Source organism: Mytilus californianus, unplaced genomic scaffold (assembly GCF_021869535.1).
Source record: "Mytilus californianus isolate M0D057914Y unplaced genomic scaffold, xbMytCali1.0.p SCAF_1, whole genome shotgun sequence".
Lineage (NCBI taxonomy): Eukaryota > Metazoa > Mollusca > Bivalvia > Mytilida > Mytilidae > Mytilus > Mytilus californianus.
The window spans coordinates 101,122,506-101,137,359 of NW_026262581.1; the positions used below are offsets into that span (position 1 = coordinate 101,122,506).

The following is a 14,854-nucleotide window of genomic DNA, read 5'->3' on the forward strand; positions in this document are numbered from 1 at the left end:
ACCACTAGTCAATTACTAGAACATATCCATAAAAATGTCTTTCAATAGATCGAAAATATGCATAAACTCTTAACAGAACATATCCATAACATAGTCCTCCACCAGAACTGCTATACCATTACACATTTATAAGTCTTTTTGTTGATAACCTTAGGTCTGTCAGTAACAAGATGAGAATAAAACCCTATTTTCTGCTGGCAAAAATTATGCCACGTCCCTGGGTGGGCTCGAACCACCAACCTTTCGGTTAACAGCCGAACGCGCTAACCAATTGCGCCACAGAGACTCGCATGTCAAACTGTAGAATATTAAGGTAGTGATGTTTTTACCTTGTCATATTGTCATATACTGTATACACCATAAGGATGAATTATATTGACCAATTAATTATAACGGTCTAATCTACACTATCTTATACATATATGGATGTTGTCACATGCAATGCACTCGATCTTCAAAAATTCGACTGCGTTCATTAGCCTTTCATTATTCATTTAAAATCCCCAGTTTGTTTTACCACTAGTCAATTACTAGAACATATCCATAAAAATGTCTTTCAATAGATCGAAAATATGCATAAACTCTTAACAGAACATATCCATAACATAGTCCTCCACCAGAACTGCTATACTATTACACATTTATAAGTCTTTTTGTTGATAACCTTAGGTCTGTCAGTAACAAGATGAGAATAAAACCCTATTTTCTGCTGGCAAAAATTATGCCACGTCCCTGGGTGGGCTCGAACCACCAACCTTTCGGTTAACAGCCGAACGCGCTAACCAATTGCGCCACAGAGACTCGCATGTCAAACTGTAGAATATTAAGGTAGTGATGTTTTTACCTTGTCATATTGTCATATACTGTATACACCATAAGGATGAATTATATTGACCAATTAATTATAACGGTCTAATCTACACTATCTTATACATATATTGATGTTGTCACATGCAATGCACTCGATCTTCAAAAATTCGACTGCGTTCATTAGCCTTTCATTATTCATTTAAAATCCCCAGTTTGTTTTACCACTAGTCAATTACTAGAACATATCCATAAAAATGTCTTTCAATAGATCGAAAATATGCATAAACTCTTAACAGAACATATCCATAACATAGTCCTCCACCAGAACTGCTATACTATTACACATTTATAAGTCTTTTTGTTGATAACCTTAGGTCTGTCAGTAACAAGATGAGAATAAAACCCTATTTTCTGCTGGCAAAAATTATGCCACGTCCCTGGGTGGGCTCGAACCACCAACCTTTTGGTTAACAGCCGAACGCGCTAACCAATTGCGCCACAGAGACTCGCATGTCAAACTGTAGAATATTAAGGTAGTGATGTTTTTACCTTGTCATATTGTCATATACTGTATACACCATAAGGATGAATTATATTGACCAATTAATTATAACGGTCTAATCTACACTATCTTATACATATATGGATGTTGTCACATGCAATGCACTCGATCTTCAAAAATTCGACTGCGTTCATTAGCCTTTCATTATTCATTTAAAATCCCCAGTTTGTTTTACCACTAGTCAATTACTAGAACATATCCATAAAAATGTCTTTCAATAGATCGAAAATATGCATAAACTCTTAACAGAACATATCCATAACATAGTCCTCCACCAGAACTGCTATACTATTACACATTTATAAGTCTTTTTGTTGATAACCTTAGGTCTGTCAGTAACAAGATGAGAATAAAACCCTATTTTCTGCTGGCAAAAATTATGCCACGTCCCTGGGTGGGCTCGAACCACCAACCTTTCGGTTAACAGCCGAACGCGCTAACCAATTGCGCCACAGAGACTCGCATGTCAAACTGTAGAATATTAAGGTAGTGATGTTTTTACCTTGTCATATTGTCATATACTGTATACACCATAAGGATGAATTATATTGACCAATTAATTATAACGGTCTAATCTACACTATCTTATACATATATTGATGTTGTCACATGCAATGCACTCGATCTTCAAAAATTCGACTGCGTTCATTAGCCTTTCATTATTCATTTAAAATCCCCAGTTTGTTTTACCACTAGTCAATTACTAGAACATATCCATAAAAATGTCTTTCAATAGATCGAAAATATGCATAAACTCTTAACAGAACATATCCATAACATAGTCCTCCACCAGAACTGCTATACTATTACACATTTATAAGTCTTTTTGTTGATAACCTTAGGTCTGTCAGTAACAAGATGAGAATAAAACCCTATTTTCTGCTGGCAAAAATTATGCCACGTCCCTGGGTGGGCTCGAACCACCAACCTTTCGGTTAACAGCCGAACGCGCTAACCAATTGCGCCACAGAGACTCGCATGTCAAACTGTAGAATATTAAGGTAGTGATGTTTTTACCTTGTCATATTGTCATATACTGTATACACCATAAGGATGAATTATATTGACCAATTAATTATAACGGTCTAATCTACACTATCTTATACATATATTGATGTTGTCACATGCAATGCACTCGATCTTCAAAAATTCGACTGCGTTCATTAGCCTTTCATTATTCATTTAAAATCCCCAGTTTGTTTTACCACTAGTCAATTACTAGAACATATCCATAAAAATGTCTTTCAATAGATCGAAAATATGCATAAACTCTTAACAGAACATATCCATAACATAGTCCTCCACCAGAACTGCTATACTATTACACATTTATAAGTCTTTTTGTTGATAACCTTAGGTCTGTCAGTAACAAGATGAGAATAAAACCCTATTTTCTGCTGGCAAAAATTATGCCACGTCCCTGGGTGGGCTCGAACCACCAACCTTTCGGTTAACAGCCGAACGCGCTAACCAATTGCGCCACAGAGACTCGCATGTCAAACTGTAGAATATTAAGGTAGTGATGTTTTTACCTTGTCATATTGTCATATACTGTATACACCATAAGGATGAATTATATTGACCAATTAATTATAACGGTCTAATCTACACTATCTTATACATATATTGATGTTGTCACATGCAATGCACTCGATCTTCAAAAATTCGACTGCGTTCATTAGCCTTTCATTATTCATTTAAAATCCCCAGTTTGTTTTACCACTAGTCAATTACTAGAACATATCCATAAAAATGTCTTTCAATAGATCGAAAATATGCATAAACTCTTAACAGAACATATCCATAACATAGTCCTCCACCAGAACTGCTATACTATTACACATTTATAAGTCTTTTTGTTGATAACCTTAGGTCTGTCAGTAACAAGATGAGAATAAAACCCTATTTTCTGCTGGCAAAAATTATGCCACGTCCCTGGGTGGGCTCGAACCACCAACCTTTCGGTTAACAGCCGAACGCGCTAACCAATTGCGCCACAGAGACTCGCATGTCAAACTGTAGAATATTAAGGTAGTGATGTTTTTACCTTGTCATATTGTCATATACTGTATACACCATAAGGATGAATTATATTGACCAATTAATTATAACGGTCTAATCTACACTATCTTATACATATATTGATGTTGTCACATGCAATGCACTCGATCTTCAAAAATTCGACTGCGTTCATTAGCCTTTCATTATTCATTTAAAATCCCCAGTTTGTTTTACCACTAGTCAATTACTAGAACATATCCATAAAAATGTCTTTCAATAGATCGAAAATATGCATAAACTCTTAACAGAACATATCCATAACATAGTCCTCCACCAGAACTGCTATACTATTACACATTTATAAGTCTTTTTGTTGATAACCTTAGGTCTGTCAGTAACAAGATGAGAATAAAACCCTATTTTCTGCTGGCAAAAATTATGCCACGTCCCTGGGTGGGCTCGAACCACCAACCTTTCGGTTAACAGCCGAACGCGCTAACCAATTGCGCCACAGAGACTCGCATGTCAAACTGTAGAATATTAAGGTAGTGATGTTTTTACCTTGTCATATTGTCATATACTGTATACACCATAAGGATGAATTATATTGACCAATTAATTATAACGGTCTAATCTACACTATCTTATACATATATTGATGTTGTCACATGCAATGCACTCGATCTTCAAAAATTCGACTGCGTTCATTAGCCTTTCATTATTCATTTAAAATCCCCAGTTTGTTTTACCACTAGTCAATTACTAGAACATATCCATAAAAATGTCTTTCAATAGATCGAAAATATGCATAAACTCTTAACAGAACATATCCATAACATAGTCCTCCACCAGAACTGCTATACTATTACACATTTATAAGTCTTTTTGTTGATAACCTTAGGTCTGTCAGTAACAAGATGAGAATAAAACCCTATTTTCTGCTGGCAAAAATTATGCCACGTCCCTGGGTGGGCTCGAACCACCAACCTTTCGGTGAACAGCCGAACGCGCTAACCAATTGCGCCACAGAGACTCGCATGTCAAACTGTAGAATATTAAGGTAGTGATGTTTTTACCTTGTCATATTGTCATATACTGTATACACCATAAGGATGAATTATATTGACCAATTAATTATAACGGTCTAATCTACACTATCTTATACATATATTGATGTTGTCACATGCAATGCACTCGATCTTCAAAAATTCGACTGCGTTCATTAGCCTTTCATTATTCATTTAAAATCCCCAGTTTGTTTTACCACTAGTCAATTACTAGAACATATCCATAAAAATGTCTTTCAATAGATCGAAAATATGCATAAACTCTTAACAGAACATATCCATAACATAGTCCTCCACCAGAACTGCTATACTATTACACATTTATAAGTCTTTTTGTTGATAACCTTAGGTCTGTCAGTAACAAGATGAGAATAAAACCCTATTTTCTGCTGGCAAAAATTATGCCACGTCCCTGGGTGGGCTCGAACCACCAACCTTTCGGTTAACAGCCGAACGCGCTAACCAATTGCGCCACAGAGACTCGCATGTCAAACTGTAGAATATTAAGGTAGTGATGTTTTTACCTTGTCATATTGTCATATACTGTATACACCATAAGGATGAATTATATTGACCAATTAATTATAACGGTCTAATCTACACTATCTTATACATATATTGATGTTGTCACATGCAATGCACTCGATCTTCAAAAATTCGACTGCGTTCATTAGCCTTTCATTATTCATTTAAAATCCCCAGTTTGTTTTACCACTAGTCAATTACTAGAACATATCCATAAAAATGTCTTTCAATAGATCGAAAATATGCATAAACTCTTAACAGAACATATCCATAACATAGTCCTCCACCAGAACTGCTATACTATTACACATTTATAAGTCTTTTTGTTGATAACCTTAGGTCTGTCAGTAACAAGATGAGAATAAAACCCTATTTTCTGCTGGCAAAAATTATGCCACGTCCCTGGGTGGGCTCGAACCACCAACCTTTCGGTTAACAGCCGAACGCGCTAACCAATTGCGCCACAGAGACTCGCATGTCAAACTGTAGAATATTAAGGTAGTGATGTTTTTACCTTGTCATATTGTCATATACTGTATACACCATAAGGATGAATTATATTGACCAATTAATTATAACGGTCTAATCTACACTATCTTATACATATATTGATGTTGTCACATGCAATGCACTCGATCTTCAAAAATTCGACTGCGTTCATTAGCCTTTCATTATTCATTTAAAATCCCCAGTTTGTTTTACCACTAGTCAATTACTAGAACATATCCATAAAAATGTCTTTCAATAGATCGAAAATATGCATAAACTCTTAACAGAACATATCCATAACATAGTCCTCCACCAGAACTGCTATACTATTACACATTTATAAGTCTTTTTGTTGATAACCTTAGGTCTGTCAGTAACAAGATGAGAATAAAACCCTATTTTCTGCTGGCAAAAATTATGCCACGTCCCTGGGTGGGCTCGAACCACCAACCTTTCGGTTAACAGCCGAACGCGCTAACCAATTGCGCCACAGAGACTCGCATGTCAAACTGTAGAATATTAAGGTAGTGATGTTTTTACCTTGTCATATTGTCATATACTGTATACACCATAAGGATGAATTATATTGACCAATTAATTATAACGGTCTAATCTACACTATCTTATACATATATGGATGTTGTCACATGCAATGCACTCGATCTTCAAAAATTCGACTGCGTTCATTAGCCTTTCATTATTCATTTAAAATCCCCAGTTTGTTTTACCACTAGTCAATTACTAGAACATATCCATAAAAATGTCTTTCAATAGATCGAAAATATGCATAAACTCTTAACAGAACATATCCATAACATAGTCCTCCACCAGAACTGCTATACTATTACACATTTATAAGTCTTTTTGTTGATAACCTTAGGTCTGTCAGTAACAAGATGAGAATAAAACCCTATTTTCTGCTGGCAAAAATTATGCCACGTCCCTGGGTGGGCTCGAACCACCAACCTTTCGGTTAACAGCCGAACGCGCTAACCAATTGCGCCACAGAGACTCGCATGTCAAACTGTAGAATATTAAGGTAGTGATGTTTTTACCTTGTCATATTGTCATATACTGTATACACCATAAGGATGAATTATATTGACCAATTAATTATAACGGTCTAATCTACACTATCTTATACATATATTGATGTTGTCACATGCAATGCACTCGATCTTCAAAAATTCGACTGCGTTCATTAGCCTTTCATTATTCATTTAAAATCCCCAGTTTGTTTTACCACTAGTCAATTACTAGAACATATCCATAAAAATGTCTTTCAATAGATCGAAAATATGCATAAACTCTTAACAGAACATATCCATAACATAGTCCTCCACCAGAACTGCTATACTATTACACATTTATAAGTCTTTTTGTTGATAACCTTAGGTCTGTCAGTAACAAGATGAGAATAAAACCCTATTTTCTGCTGGCAAAAATTATGCCACGTCCCTGGGTGGGCTCGAACCACCAACCTTTCGGTTAACAGCCGAACGCGCTAACCAATTGCGCCACAGAGACTCGCATGTCAAACTGTAGAATATTAAGGTAGTGATGTTTTTACCTTGTCATATTGTCATATACTGTATACACCATAAGGATGAATTATATTGACCAATTAATTATAACGGTCTAATCTACACTATCTTATACATATATGGATGTTGTCACATGCAATGCACTCGATCTTCAAAAATTCGACTGCGTTCATTAGCCTTTCATTATTCATTTAAAATCCCCAGTTTGTTTTACCACTAGTCAATTACTAGAACATATCCATAAAAATGTCTTTCAATAGATCGAAAATATGCATAAACTCTTAACAGAACATATCCATAACATAGTCCTCCACCAGAACTGCTATACTATTACACATTTATAAGTCTTTTTGTTGATAACCTTAGGTCTGTCAGTAACAAGATGAGAATAAAACCCTATTTTCTGCTGGCAAAAATTATGCCACGTCCCTGGGTGGGCTCGAACCACCAACCTTTCGGTTAACAGCCGAACGCGCTAACCAATTGCGCCACAGAGACTCGCATGTCAAACTGTAGAATATTAAGGTAGTGATGTTTTTACCTTGTCATATTGTCATATACTGTATACACCATAAGGATGAATTATATTGACCAATTAATTATAACGGTCTAATCTACACTATCTTATACATATATTGATGTTGTCACATGCAATGCACTCGATCTTCAAAAATTCGACTGCGTTCATTAGCCTTTCATTATTCATTTAAAATCCCCAGTTTGTTTTACCACTAGTCAATTACTAGAACATATCCATAAAAATGTCTTTCAATAGATCGAAAATATGCATAAACTCTTAACAGAACATATCCATAACATAGTCCTCCACCAGAACTGCTATACTATTACACATTTATAAGTCTTTTTGTTGATAACCTTAGGTCTGTCAGTAACAAGATGAGAATAAAACCCTATTTTCTGCTGGCAAAAATTATGCCACGTCCCTGGGTGGGCTCGAACCACCAACCTTTCGGTTAACAGCCGAACGCGCTAACCAATTGCGCCACAGAGACTCGCATGTCAAACTGTAGAATATTAAGGTAGTGATGTTTTTACCTTGTCATATTGTCATATACTGTATACACCATAAGGATGAATTATATTGACCAATTAATTATAACGGTCTAATCTACACTATCTTATACATATATTGATGTTGTCACATGCAATGCACTCGATCTTCAAAAATTCGACTGCGTTCATTAGCCTTTCATTATTCATTTAAAATCCCCAGTTTGTTTTACCACTAGTCAATTACTAGAACATATCCATAAAAATGTCTTTCAATAGATCGAAAATATGCATAAACTCTTAACAGAACATATCCATAACATAGTCCTCCACCAGAACTGCTATACTATTACACATTTATAAGTCTTTTTGTTGATAACCTTAGGTCTGTCAGTAACAAGATGAGAATAAAACCCTATTTTCTGCTGGCAAAAATTATGCCACGTCCCTGGGTGGGCTCGAACCACCAACCTTTCGGTTAACAGCCGAACGCGCTAACCAATTGCGCCACAGAGACTCGCATGTCAAACTGTAGAATATTAAGGTAGTGATGTTTTTACCTTGTCATATTGTCATATACTGTATACACCATAAGGATGAATTATATTGACCAATTAATTATAACGGTCTAATCTACACTATCTTATACATATATGGATGTTGTCACATGCAATGCACTCGATCTTCAAAAATTCGACTGCGTTCATTAGCCTTTCATTATTCATTTAAAATCCCCAGTTTGTTTTACCACTAGTCAATTACTAGAACATATCCATAAAAATGTCTTTCAATAGATCGAAAATATGCATAAACTCTTAACAGAACATATCCATAACATAGTCCTCCACCAGAACTGCTATACTATTACACATTTATAAGTCTTTTTGTTGATAACCTTAGGTCTGTCAGTAACAAGATGAGAATAAAACCCTATTTTCTGCTGGCAAAAATTATGCCACGTCCCTGGGTGGGCTCGAACCACCAACCTTTCGGTTAACAGCCGAACGCGCTAACCAATTGCGCCACAGAGACTCGCATGTCAAACTGTAGAATATTAAGGTAGTGATGTTTTTACCTTGTCATATTGTCATATACTGTATACACCATAAGGATGAATTATATTGACCAATTAATTATAACGGTCTAATCTACACTATCTTATACATATATTGATGTTGTCACATGCAATGCACTCGATCTTCAAAAATTCGACTGCGTTCATTAGCCTTTCATTATTCATTTAAAATCCCCAGTTTGTTTTACCACTAGTCAATTACTAGAACATATCCATAAAAATGTCTTTCAATAGATCGAAAATATGCATAAACTCTTAACAGAACATATCCATAACATAGTCCTCCACCAGAACTGCTATACTATTACACATTTATAAGTCTTTTTGTTGATAACCTTAGGTCTGTCAGTAACAAGATGAGAATAAAACCCTATTTTCTGCTGGCAAAAATTATGCCACGTCCCTGGGTGGGCTCGAACCACCAACCTTTCGGTTAACAGCCGAACGCGCTAACCAATTGCGCCACAGAGACTCGCATGTCAAACTGTAGAATATTAAGGTAGTGATGTTTTTACCTTGTCATATTGTCATATACTGTATACACCATAAGGATGAATTATATTGACCAATTAATTATAACGGTCTAATCTACACTATCTTATACATATATGGATGTTGTCACATGCAATGCACTCGATCTTCAAAAATTCGACTGCGTTCATTAGCCTTTCATTATTCATTTAAAATCCCCAGTTTGTTTTACCACTAGTCAATTACTAGAACATATCCATAAAAATGTCTTTCAATAGATCGAAAATATGCATAAACTCTTAACAGAACATATCCATAACATAGTCCTCCACCAGAACTGCTATACTATTACACATTTATAAGTCTTTTTGTTGATAACCTTAGGTCTGTCAGTAACAAGATGAGAATAAAACCCTATTTTCTGCTGGCAAAAATTATGCCACGTCCCTGGGTGGGCTCGAACCACCAACCTTTCGGTTAACAGCCGAACGCGCTAACCAATTGCGCCACAGAGACTCGCATGTCAAACTGTAGAATATTAAGGTAGTGATGTTTTTACCTTGTCATATTGTCATATACTGTATACACCATAAGGATGAATTATATTGACCAATTAATTATAACGGTCTAATCTACACTATCTTATACATATATTGATGTTGTCACATGCAATGCACTCGATCTTCAAAAATTCGACTGCGTTCATTAGCCTTTCATTATTCATTTAAAATCCCCAGTTTGTTTTACCACTAGTCAATTACTAGAACATATCCATAAAAATGTCTTTCAATAGATCGAAAATATGCATAAACTCTTAACAGAACATATCCATAACATAGTCCTCCACCAGAACTGCTATACTATTACACATTTATAAGTCTTTTTGTTGATAACCTTAGGTCTGTCAGTAACAAGATGAGAATAAAACCCTATTTTCTGCTGGCAAAAATTATGCCACGTCCCTGGGTGGGCTCGAACCACCAACCTTTCGGTTAACAGCCGAACGCGCTAACCAATTGCGCCACAGAGACTCGCATGTCAAACTGTAGAATATTAAGGTAGTGATGTTTTTACCTTGTCATATTGTCATATACTGTATACACCATAAGGATGAATTATATTGACCAATTAATTATAACGGTCTAATCTACACTATCTTATACATATATTGATGTTGTCACATGCAATGCACTCGATCTTCAAAAATTCGACTGCGTTCATTAGCCTTTCATTATTCATTTAAAATCCCCAGTTTGTTTTACCACTAGTCAATTACTAGAACATATCCATAAAAATGTCTTTCAATAGATCGAAAATATGCATAAACTCTTAACAGAACATATCCATAACATAGTCCTCCACCAGAACTGCTATACTATTACACATTTATAAGTCTTTTTGTTGATAACCTTAGGTCTGTCAGTAACAAGATGAGAATAAAACCCTATTTTCTGCTGGCAAAAATTATGCCACGTCCCTGGGTGGGCTCGAACCACCAACCTTTCGGTTAACAGCCGAACGCGCTAACCAATTGCGCCACAGAGACTCGCATGTCAAACTGTAGAATATTAAGGTAGTGATGTTTTTACCTTGTCATATTGTCATATACTGTATACACCATAAGGATGAATTATATTGACCAATTAATTATAACGGTCTAATCTACACTATCTTATACATATATTGATGTTGTCACATGCAATGCACTCGATCTTCAAAAATTCGACTGCGTTCATTAGCCTTTCATTATTCATTTAAAATCCCCAGTTTGTTTTACCACTAGTCAATTACTAGAACATATCCATAAAAATGTCTTTCAATAGATCGAAAATATGCATAAACTCTTAACAGAACATATCCATAACATAGTCCTCCACCAGAACTGCTATACTATTACACATTTATAAGTCTTTTTGTTGATAACCTTAGGTCTGTCAGTAACAAGATGAGAATAAAACCCTATTTTCTGCTGGCAAAAATTATGCCACGTCCCTGGGTGGGCTCGAACCACCAACCTTTCGGTTAACAGCCGAACGCGCTAACCAATTGCGCCACAGAGACTCGCATGTCAAACTGTAGAATATTAAGGTAGTGATGTTTTTACCTTGTCATATTGTCATATACTGTATACACCATAAGGATGAATTATATTGACCAATTAATTATAACGGTCTAATCTACACTATCTTATACATATATTGATTATGTCACATGCAATGCACTCGATCTTCAAAAATTCGACTGCGTTCATTAGCCTTTCATTATTCATTTAAAATCCCCAGTTTGTTTTACCACTAGTCAATTACTAGAACATATCCATAAAAATGTCTTTCAATAGATCGAAAATATGCATAAACTCTTAACAGAACATATCCATAACATAGTCCTCCACCAGAACTGCTATACTATTACACATTTATAAGTCTTTTTGTTGATAACCTTAGGTCTGTCAGTAACAAGATGAGAATAAAACCCTATTTTCTGCTGGCAAAAATTATGCCACGTCCCTGGGTGGGCTCGAACCACCAACCTTTCGGTTAACAGCCGAACGCGCTAACCAATTGCGCCACAGAGACTCGCATGTCAAACTGTAGAATATTAAGGTAGTGATGTTTTTACCTTGTCATATTGTCATATACTGTATACACCATAAGGATGAATTATATTGACCAATTAATTATAACGGTCTAATCTACACTATCTTATACATATATTGATGTTGTCACATGCAATGCACTCGATCTTCAAAAATTCGACTGCGTTCATTAGCCTTTCATTATTCATTTAAAATCCCCAGTTTGTTTTACCACTAGTCAATTACTAGAACATATCCATAAAAATGTCTTTCAATAGATCGAAAATATGCATAAACTCTTAACAGAACATATCCATAACATAGTCCTCCACCAGAACTGCTATACTATTACACATTTATAAGTCTTTTTGTTGATAACCTTAGGTCTGTCAGTAACAAGATGAGAATAAAACCCTATTTTCTGCTGGCAAAAATTATGCCACGTCCCTGGGTGGGCTCGAACCACCAACCTTTCGGTTAACAGCCGAACGCGCTAACCAATTGCGCCACAGAGACTCGCATGTCAAACTGTAGAATATTAAGGTAGTGATGTTTTTACCTTGTCATATTGTCATATACTGTATACACCATAAGGATGAATTATATTGACCAATTAATTATAACGGTCTAATCTACACTATCTTATACATATATTGATGTTGTCACATGCAATGCACTCGATCTTCAAAAATTCGACTGCGTTCATTAGCCTTTCATTATTCATTTAAAATCCCCAGTTTGTTTTACCACTAGTCAATTACTAGAACATATCCATAAAAATGTCTTTCAATAGATCGAAAATATGCATAAACTCTTAACAGAACATATCCATAACATAGTCCTCCACCAGAACTGCTATACTATTACACATTTATAAGTCTTTTTGTTGATAACCTTAGGTCTGTCAGTAACAAGATGAGAATAAAACCCTATTTTCTGCTGGCAAAAATTATGCCACGTCCCTGGGTGGGCTCGAACCACCAACCTTTCGGTTAACAGCCGAACGCGCTAACCAATTGCGCCACAGAGACTCGCATGTCAAACTGTAGAATATTAAGGTAGTGATGTTTTTACCTTGTCATATTGTCATATACTGTATACACCATAAGGATGAATTATATTGACCAATTAATTATAACGGTCTAATCTACACTATCTTATACATATATTGATGTTGTCACATGCAATGCACTCGATCTTCAAAAATTCGACTGCGTTCATTAGCCTTTCATTATTCATTTAAAATCCCCAGTTTGTTTTACCACTAGTCAATTACTAGAACATATCCATAAAAATGTCTTTCAATAGATCGAAAATATGCATAAACTCTTAACAGAACATATCCATAACATAGTCCTCCACCAGAACTGCTATACTATTACACATTTATAAGTCTTTTTGTTGATAACCTTAGGTCTGTCAGTAACAAGATGAGAATAAAACCCTATTTTCTGCTGGCAAAAATTATGCCACGTCCCTGGGTGGGCTCGAACCACCAACCTTTCGGTTAACAGCCGAACGCGCTAACCAATTGCGCCACAGAGACTCGCATGTCAAACTGTAGAATATTAAGGTAGTGATGTTTTTACCTTGTCATATTGTCATATACTGTATACACCATAAGGATGAATTATATTGACCAATTAATTATAACGGTCTAATCTACACTATCTTATACATATATTGATGTTGTCACATGCAATGCACTCGATCTTCAAAAATTCGACTGCGTTCATTAGCCTTTCATTATTCATTTAAAATCCCCAGTTTGTTTTACCACTAGTCAATTACTAGAACATATCCATAAAAATGTCTTTCAATAGATCGAAAATATGCATAAACTCTTAACAGAACATATCCATAACATAGTCCTCCACCAGAACTGCTATACTATTACACATTTATAAGTCTTTTTGTTGATAACCTTAGGTCTGTCAGTAACAAGATGAGAATAAAACCCTATTTTCTGCTGGCAAAAATTATGCCACGTCCCTGGGTGGGCTCGAACCACCAACCTTTCGGTTAACAGCCGAACGCGCTAACCAATTGCGCCACAGAGACTCGCATGTCAAACTGTAGAATATTAAGGTAGTGATGTTTTTACCTTGTCATATTGTCATATACTGTATACACCATAAGGATGAATTATATTGACCAATTAATTATAACGGTCTAATCTACACTATCTTATACATATATTGATGTTGTCACATGCAATGCACTCGATCTTCAAAAATTCGACTGCGTTCATTAGCCTTTCATTATTCATTTAAAATCCCCAGTTTGTTTTACCACTAGTCAATTACTAGAACATATCCATAAAAATGTCTTTCAATAGATCGAAAATATGCATAAACTCTTAACAGAACATATCCATAACATAGTCCTCCACCAGAACTGCTATACTATTACACATTTATAAGTCTTTTTGTTGATAACCTTAGGTCTGTCAGTAACAAGATGAGAATAAAACCCTATTTTCTGCTGGCAAAAATTATGCCACGTCCCTGGGTGGGCTCGAACCACCAACCTTTCGGTTAACAGCCGAACGCGCTTTTTTTTTATCTTTATTAAAATAAATCATCGGATATAGTACATGTTAAAACTGATAAAACTAATCAAATATAAACAACATTAATCAATATGTATACAGTAACAGAAACAATGAGGTTTGTCATCTATATATCATACATTTACAAATCAAATACTAAGACATCATCTGTT

At 35.5% G+C, this 14,854-nt stretch overlaps 26 non-coding genes across 26 annotated transcripts; all 26 read right to left on the reverse strand.

Annotated features, from left to right (window-relative positions):
- Positions 1 to 212: 212 nt before the first annotated feature.
- Trnan-guu (transfer RNA asparagine (anticodon GUU)) lies at positions 213 to 286 on the reverse strand. The gene has a single exon. It is a non-coding gene; the product is annotated as a tRNA-Asn (tRNA).
- Positions 287 to 727: 441 nt separating this feature from the next.
- Positions 728 to 801, reverse strand: Trnan-guu (transfer RNA asparagine (anticodon GUU)). The gene has a single exon. It is a non-coding gene; the product is annotated as a tRNA-Asn (tRNA).
- A 956-nt stretch (positions 802 to 1,757) lies between these two features.
- Trnan-guu (transfer RNA asparagine (anticodon GUU)) lies at positions 1,758 to 1,831 on the reverse strand. The gene has a single exon. It is a non-coding gene; the product is annotated as a tRNA-Asn (tRNA).
- Positions 1,832 to 2,272: 441 nt separating this feature from the next.
- Trnan-guu (transfer RNA asparagine (anticodon GUU)) lies at positions 2,273 to 2,346 on the reverse strand. The gene has a single exon. It is a non-coding gene; the product is annotated as a tRNA-Asn (tRNA).
- A 441-nt stretch (positions 2,347 to 2,787) lies between these two features.
- Positions 2,788 to 2,861, reverse strand: Trnan-guu (transfer RNA asparagine (anticodon GUU)). Its single transcript has one exon. It is a non-coding gene; the product is annotated as a tRNA-Asn (tRNA).
- A 441-nt stretch (positions 2,862 to 3,302) lies between these two features.
- Positions 3,303 to 3,376, reverse strand: Trnan-guu (transfer RNA asparagine (anticodon GUU)). Its single transcript has one exon. It is a non-coding gene; the product is annotated as a tRNA-Asn (tRNA).
- Positions 3,377 to 3,817: 441 nt separating this feature from the next.
- Trnan-guu (transfer RNA asparagine (anticodon GUU)) lies at positions 3,818 to 3,891 on the reverse strand. The gene has a single exon. It is a non-coding gene; the product is annotated as a tRNA-Asn (tRNA).
- Positions 3,892 to 4,847: 956 nt separating this feature from the next.
- On the reverse strand, positions 4,848 to 4,921 carry Trnan-guu (transfer RNA asparagine (anticodon GUU)). The gene has a single exon. It is a non-coding gene; the product is annotated as a tRNA-Asn (tRNA).
- A 441-nt stretch (positions 4,922 to 5,362) lies between these two features.
- Trnan-guu (transfer RNA asparagine (anticodon GUU)) lies at positions 5,363 to 5,436 on the reverse strand. Its single transcript has one exon. It is a non-coding gene; the product is annotated as a tRNA-Asn (tRNA).
- Positions 5,437 to 5,877: 441 nt separating this feature from the next.
- Positions 5,878 to 5,951, reverse strand: Trnan-guu (transfer RNA asparagine (anticodon GUU)). The gene has a single exon. It is a non-coding gene; the product is annotated as a tRNA-Asn (tRNA).
- Positions 5,952 to 6,392: 441 nt separating this feature from the next.
- On the reverse strand, positions 6,393 to 6,466 carry Trnan-guu (transfer RNA asparagine (anticodon GUU)). The gene has a single exon. It is a non-coding gene; the product is annotated as a tRNA-Asn (tRNA).
- Positions 6,467 to 6,907: 441 nt separating this feature from the next.
- Positions 6,908 to 6,981, reverse strand: Trnan-guu (transfer RNA asparagine (anticodon GUU)). The gene has a single exon. It is a non-coding gene; the product is annotated as a tRNA-Asn (tRNA).
- A 441-nt stretch (positions 6,982 to 7,422) lies between these two features.
- Trnan-guu (transfer RNA asparagine (anticodon GUU)) lies at positions 7,423 to 7,496 on the reverse strand. The gene has a single exon. It is a non-coding gene; the product is annotated as a tRNA-Asn (tRNA).
- Positions 7,497 to 7,937: 441 nt separating this feature from the next.
- On the reverse strand, positions 7,938 to 8,011 carry Trnan-guu (transfer RNA asparagine (anticodon GUU)). Its single transcript has one exon. It is a non-coding gene; the product is annotated as a tRNA-Asn (tRNA).
- Positions 8,012 to 8,452: 441 nt separating this feature from the next.
- Positions 8,453 to 8,526, reverse strand: Trnan-guu (transfer RNA asparagine (anticodon GUU)). The gene has a single exon. It is a non-coding gene; the product is annotated as a tRNA-Asn (tRNA).
- Positions 8,527 to 8,967: 441 nt separating this feature from the next.
- On the reverse strand, positions 8,968 to 9,041 carry Trnan-guu (transfer RNA asparagine (anticodon GUU)). Its single transcript has one exon. It is a non-coding gene; the product is annotated as a tRNA-Asn (tRNA).
- Positions 9,042 to 9,482: 441 nt separating this feature from the next.
- On the reverse strand, positions 9,483 to 9,556 carry Trnan-guu (transfer RNA asparagine (anticodon GUU)). Its single transcript has one exon. It is a non-coding gene; the product is annotated as a tRNA-Asn (tRNA).
- A 441-nt stretch (positions 9,557 to 9,997) lies between these two features.
- Positions 9,998 to 10,071, reverse strand: Trnan-guu (transfer RNA asparagine (anticodon GUU)). Its single transcript has one exon. It is a non-coding gene; the product is annotated as a tRNA-Asn (tRNA).
- A 441-nt stretch (positions 10,072 to 10,512) lies between these two features.
- Trnan-guu (transfer RNA asparagine (anticodon GUU)) lies at positions 10,513 to 10,586 on the reverse strand. Its single transcript has one exon. It is a non-coding gene; the product is annotated as a tRNA-Asn (tRNA).
- Positions 10,587 to 11,027: 441 nt separating this feature from the next.
- On the reverse strand, positions 11,028 to 11,101 carry Trnan-guu (transfer RNA asparagine (anticodon GUU)). The gene has a single exon. It is a non-coding gene; the product is annotated as a tRNA-Asn (tRNA).
- A 441-nt stretch (positions 11,102 to 11,542) lies between these two features.
- Trnan-guu (transfer RNA asparagine (anticodon GUU)) lies at positions 11,543 to 11,616 on the reverse strand. Its single transcript has one exon. It is a non-coding gene; the product is annotated as a tRNA-Asn (tRNA).
- A 441-nt stretch (positions 11,617 to 12,057) lies between these two features.
- Positions 12,058 to 12,131, reverse strand: Trnan-guu (transfer RNA asparagine (anticodon GUU)). The gene has a single exon. It is a non-coding gene; the product is annotated as a tRNA-Asn (tRNA).
- A 441-nt stretch (positions 12,132 to 12,572) lies between these two features.
- Positions 12,573 to 12,646, reverse strand: Trnan-guu (transfer RNA asparagine (anticodon GUU)). Its single transcript has one exon. It is a non-coding gene; the product is annotated as a tRNA-Asn (tRNA).
- Positions 12,647 to 13,087: 441 nt separating this feature from the next.
- Trnan-guu (transfer RNA asparagine (anticodon GUU)) lies at positions 13,088 to 13,161 on the reverse strand. Its single transcript has one exon. It is a non-coding gene; the product is annotated as a tRNA-Asn (tRNA).
- A 441-nt stretch (positions 13,162 to 13,602) lies between these two features.
- On the reverse strand, positions 13,603 to 13,676 carry Trnan-guu (transfer RNA asparagine (anticodon GUU)). Its single transcript has one exon. It is a non-coding gene; the product is annotated as a tRNA-Asn (tRNA).
- A 441-nt stretch (positions 13,677 to 14,117) lies between these two features.
- On the reverse strand, positions 14,118 to 14,191 carry Trnan-guu (transfer RNA asparagine (anticodon GUU)). The gene has a single exon. It is a non-coding gene; the product is annotated as a tRNA-Asn (tRNA).
- Positions 14,192 to 14,854: the final 663 nt, after the last annotated feature.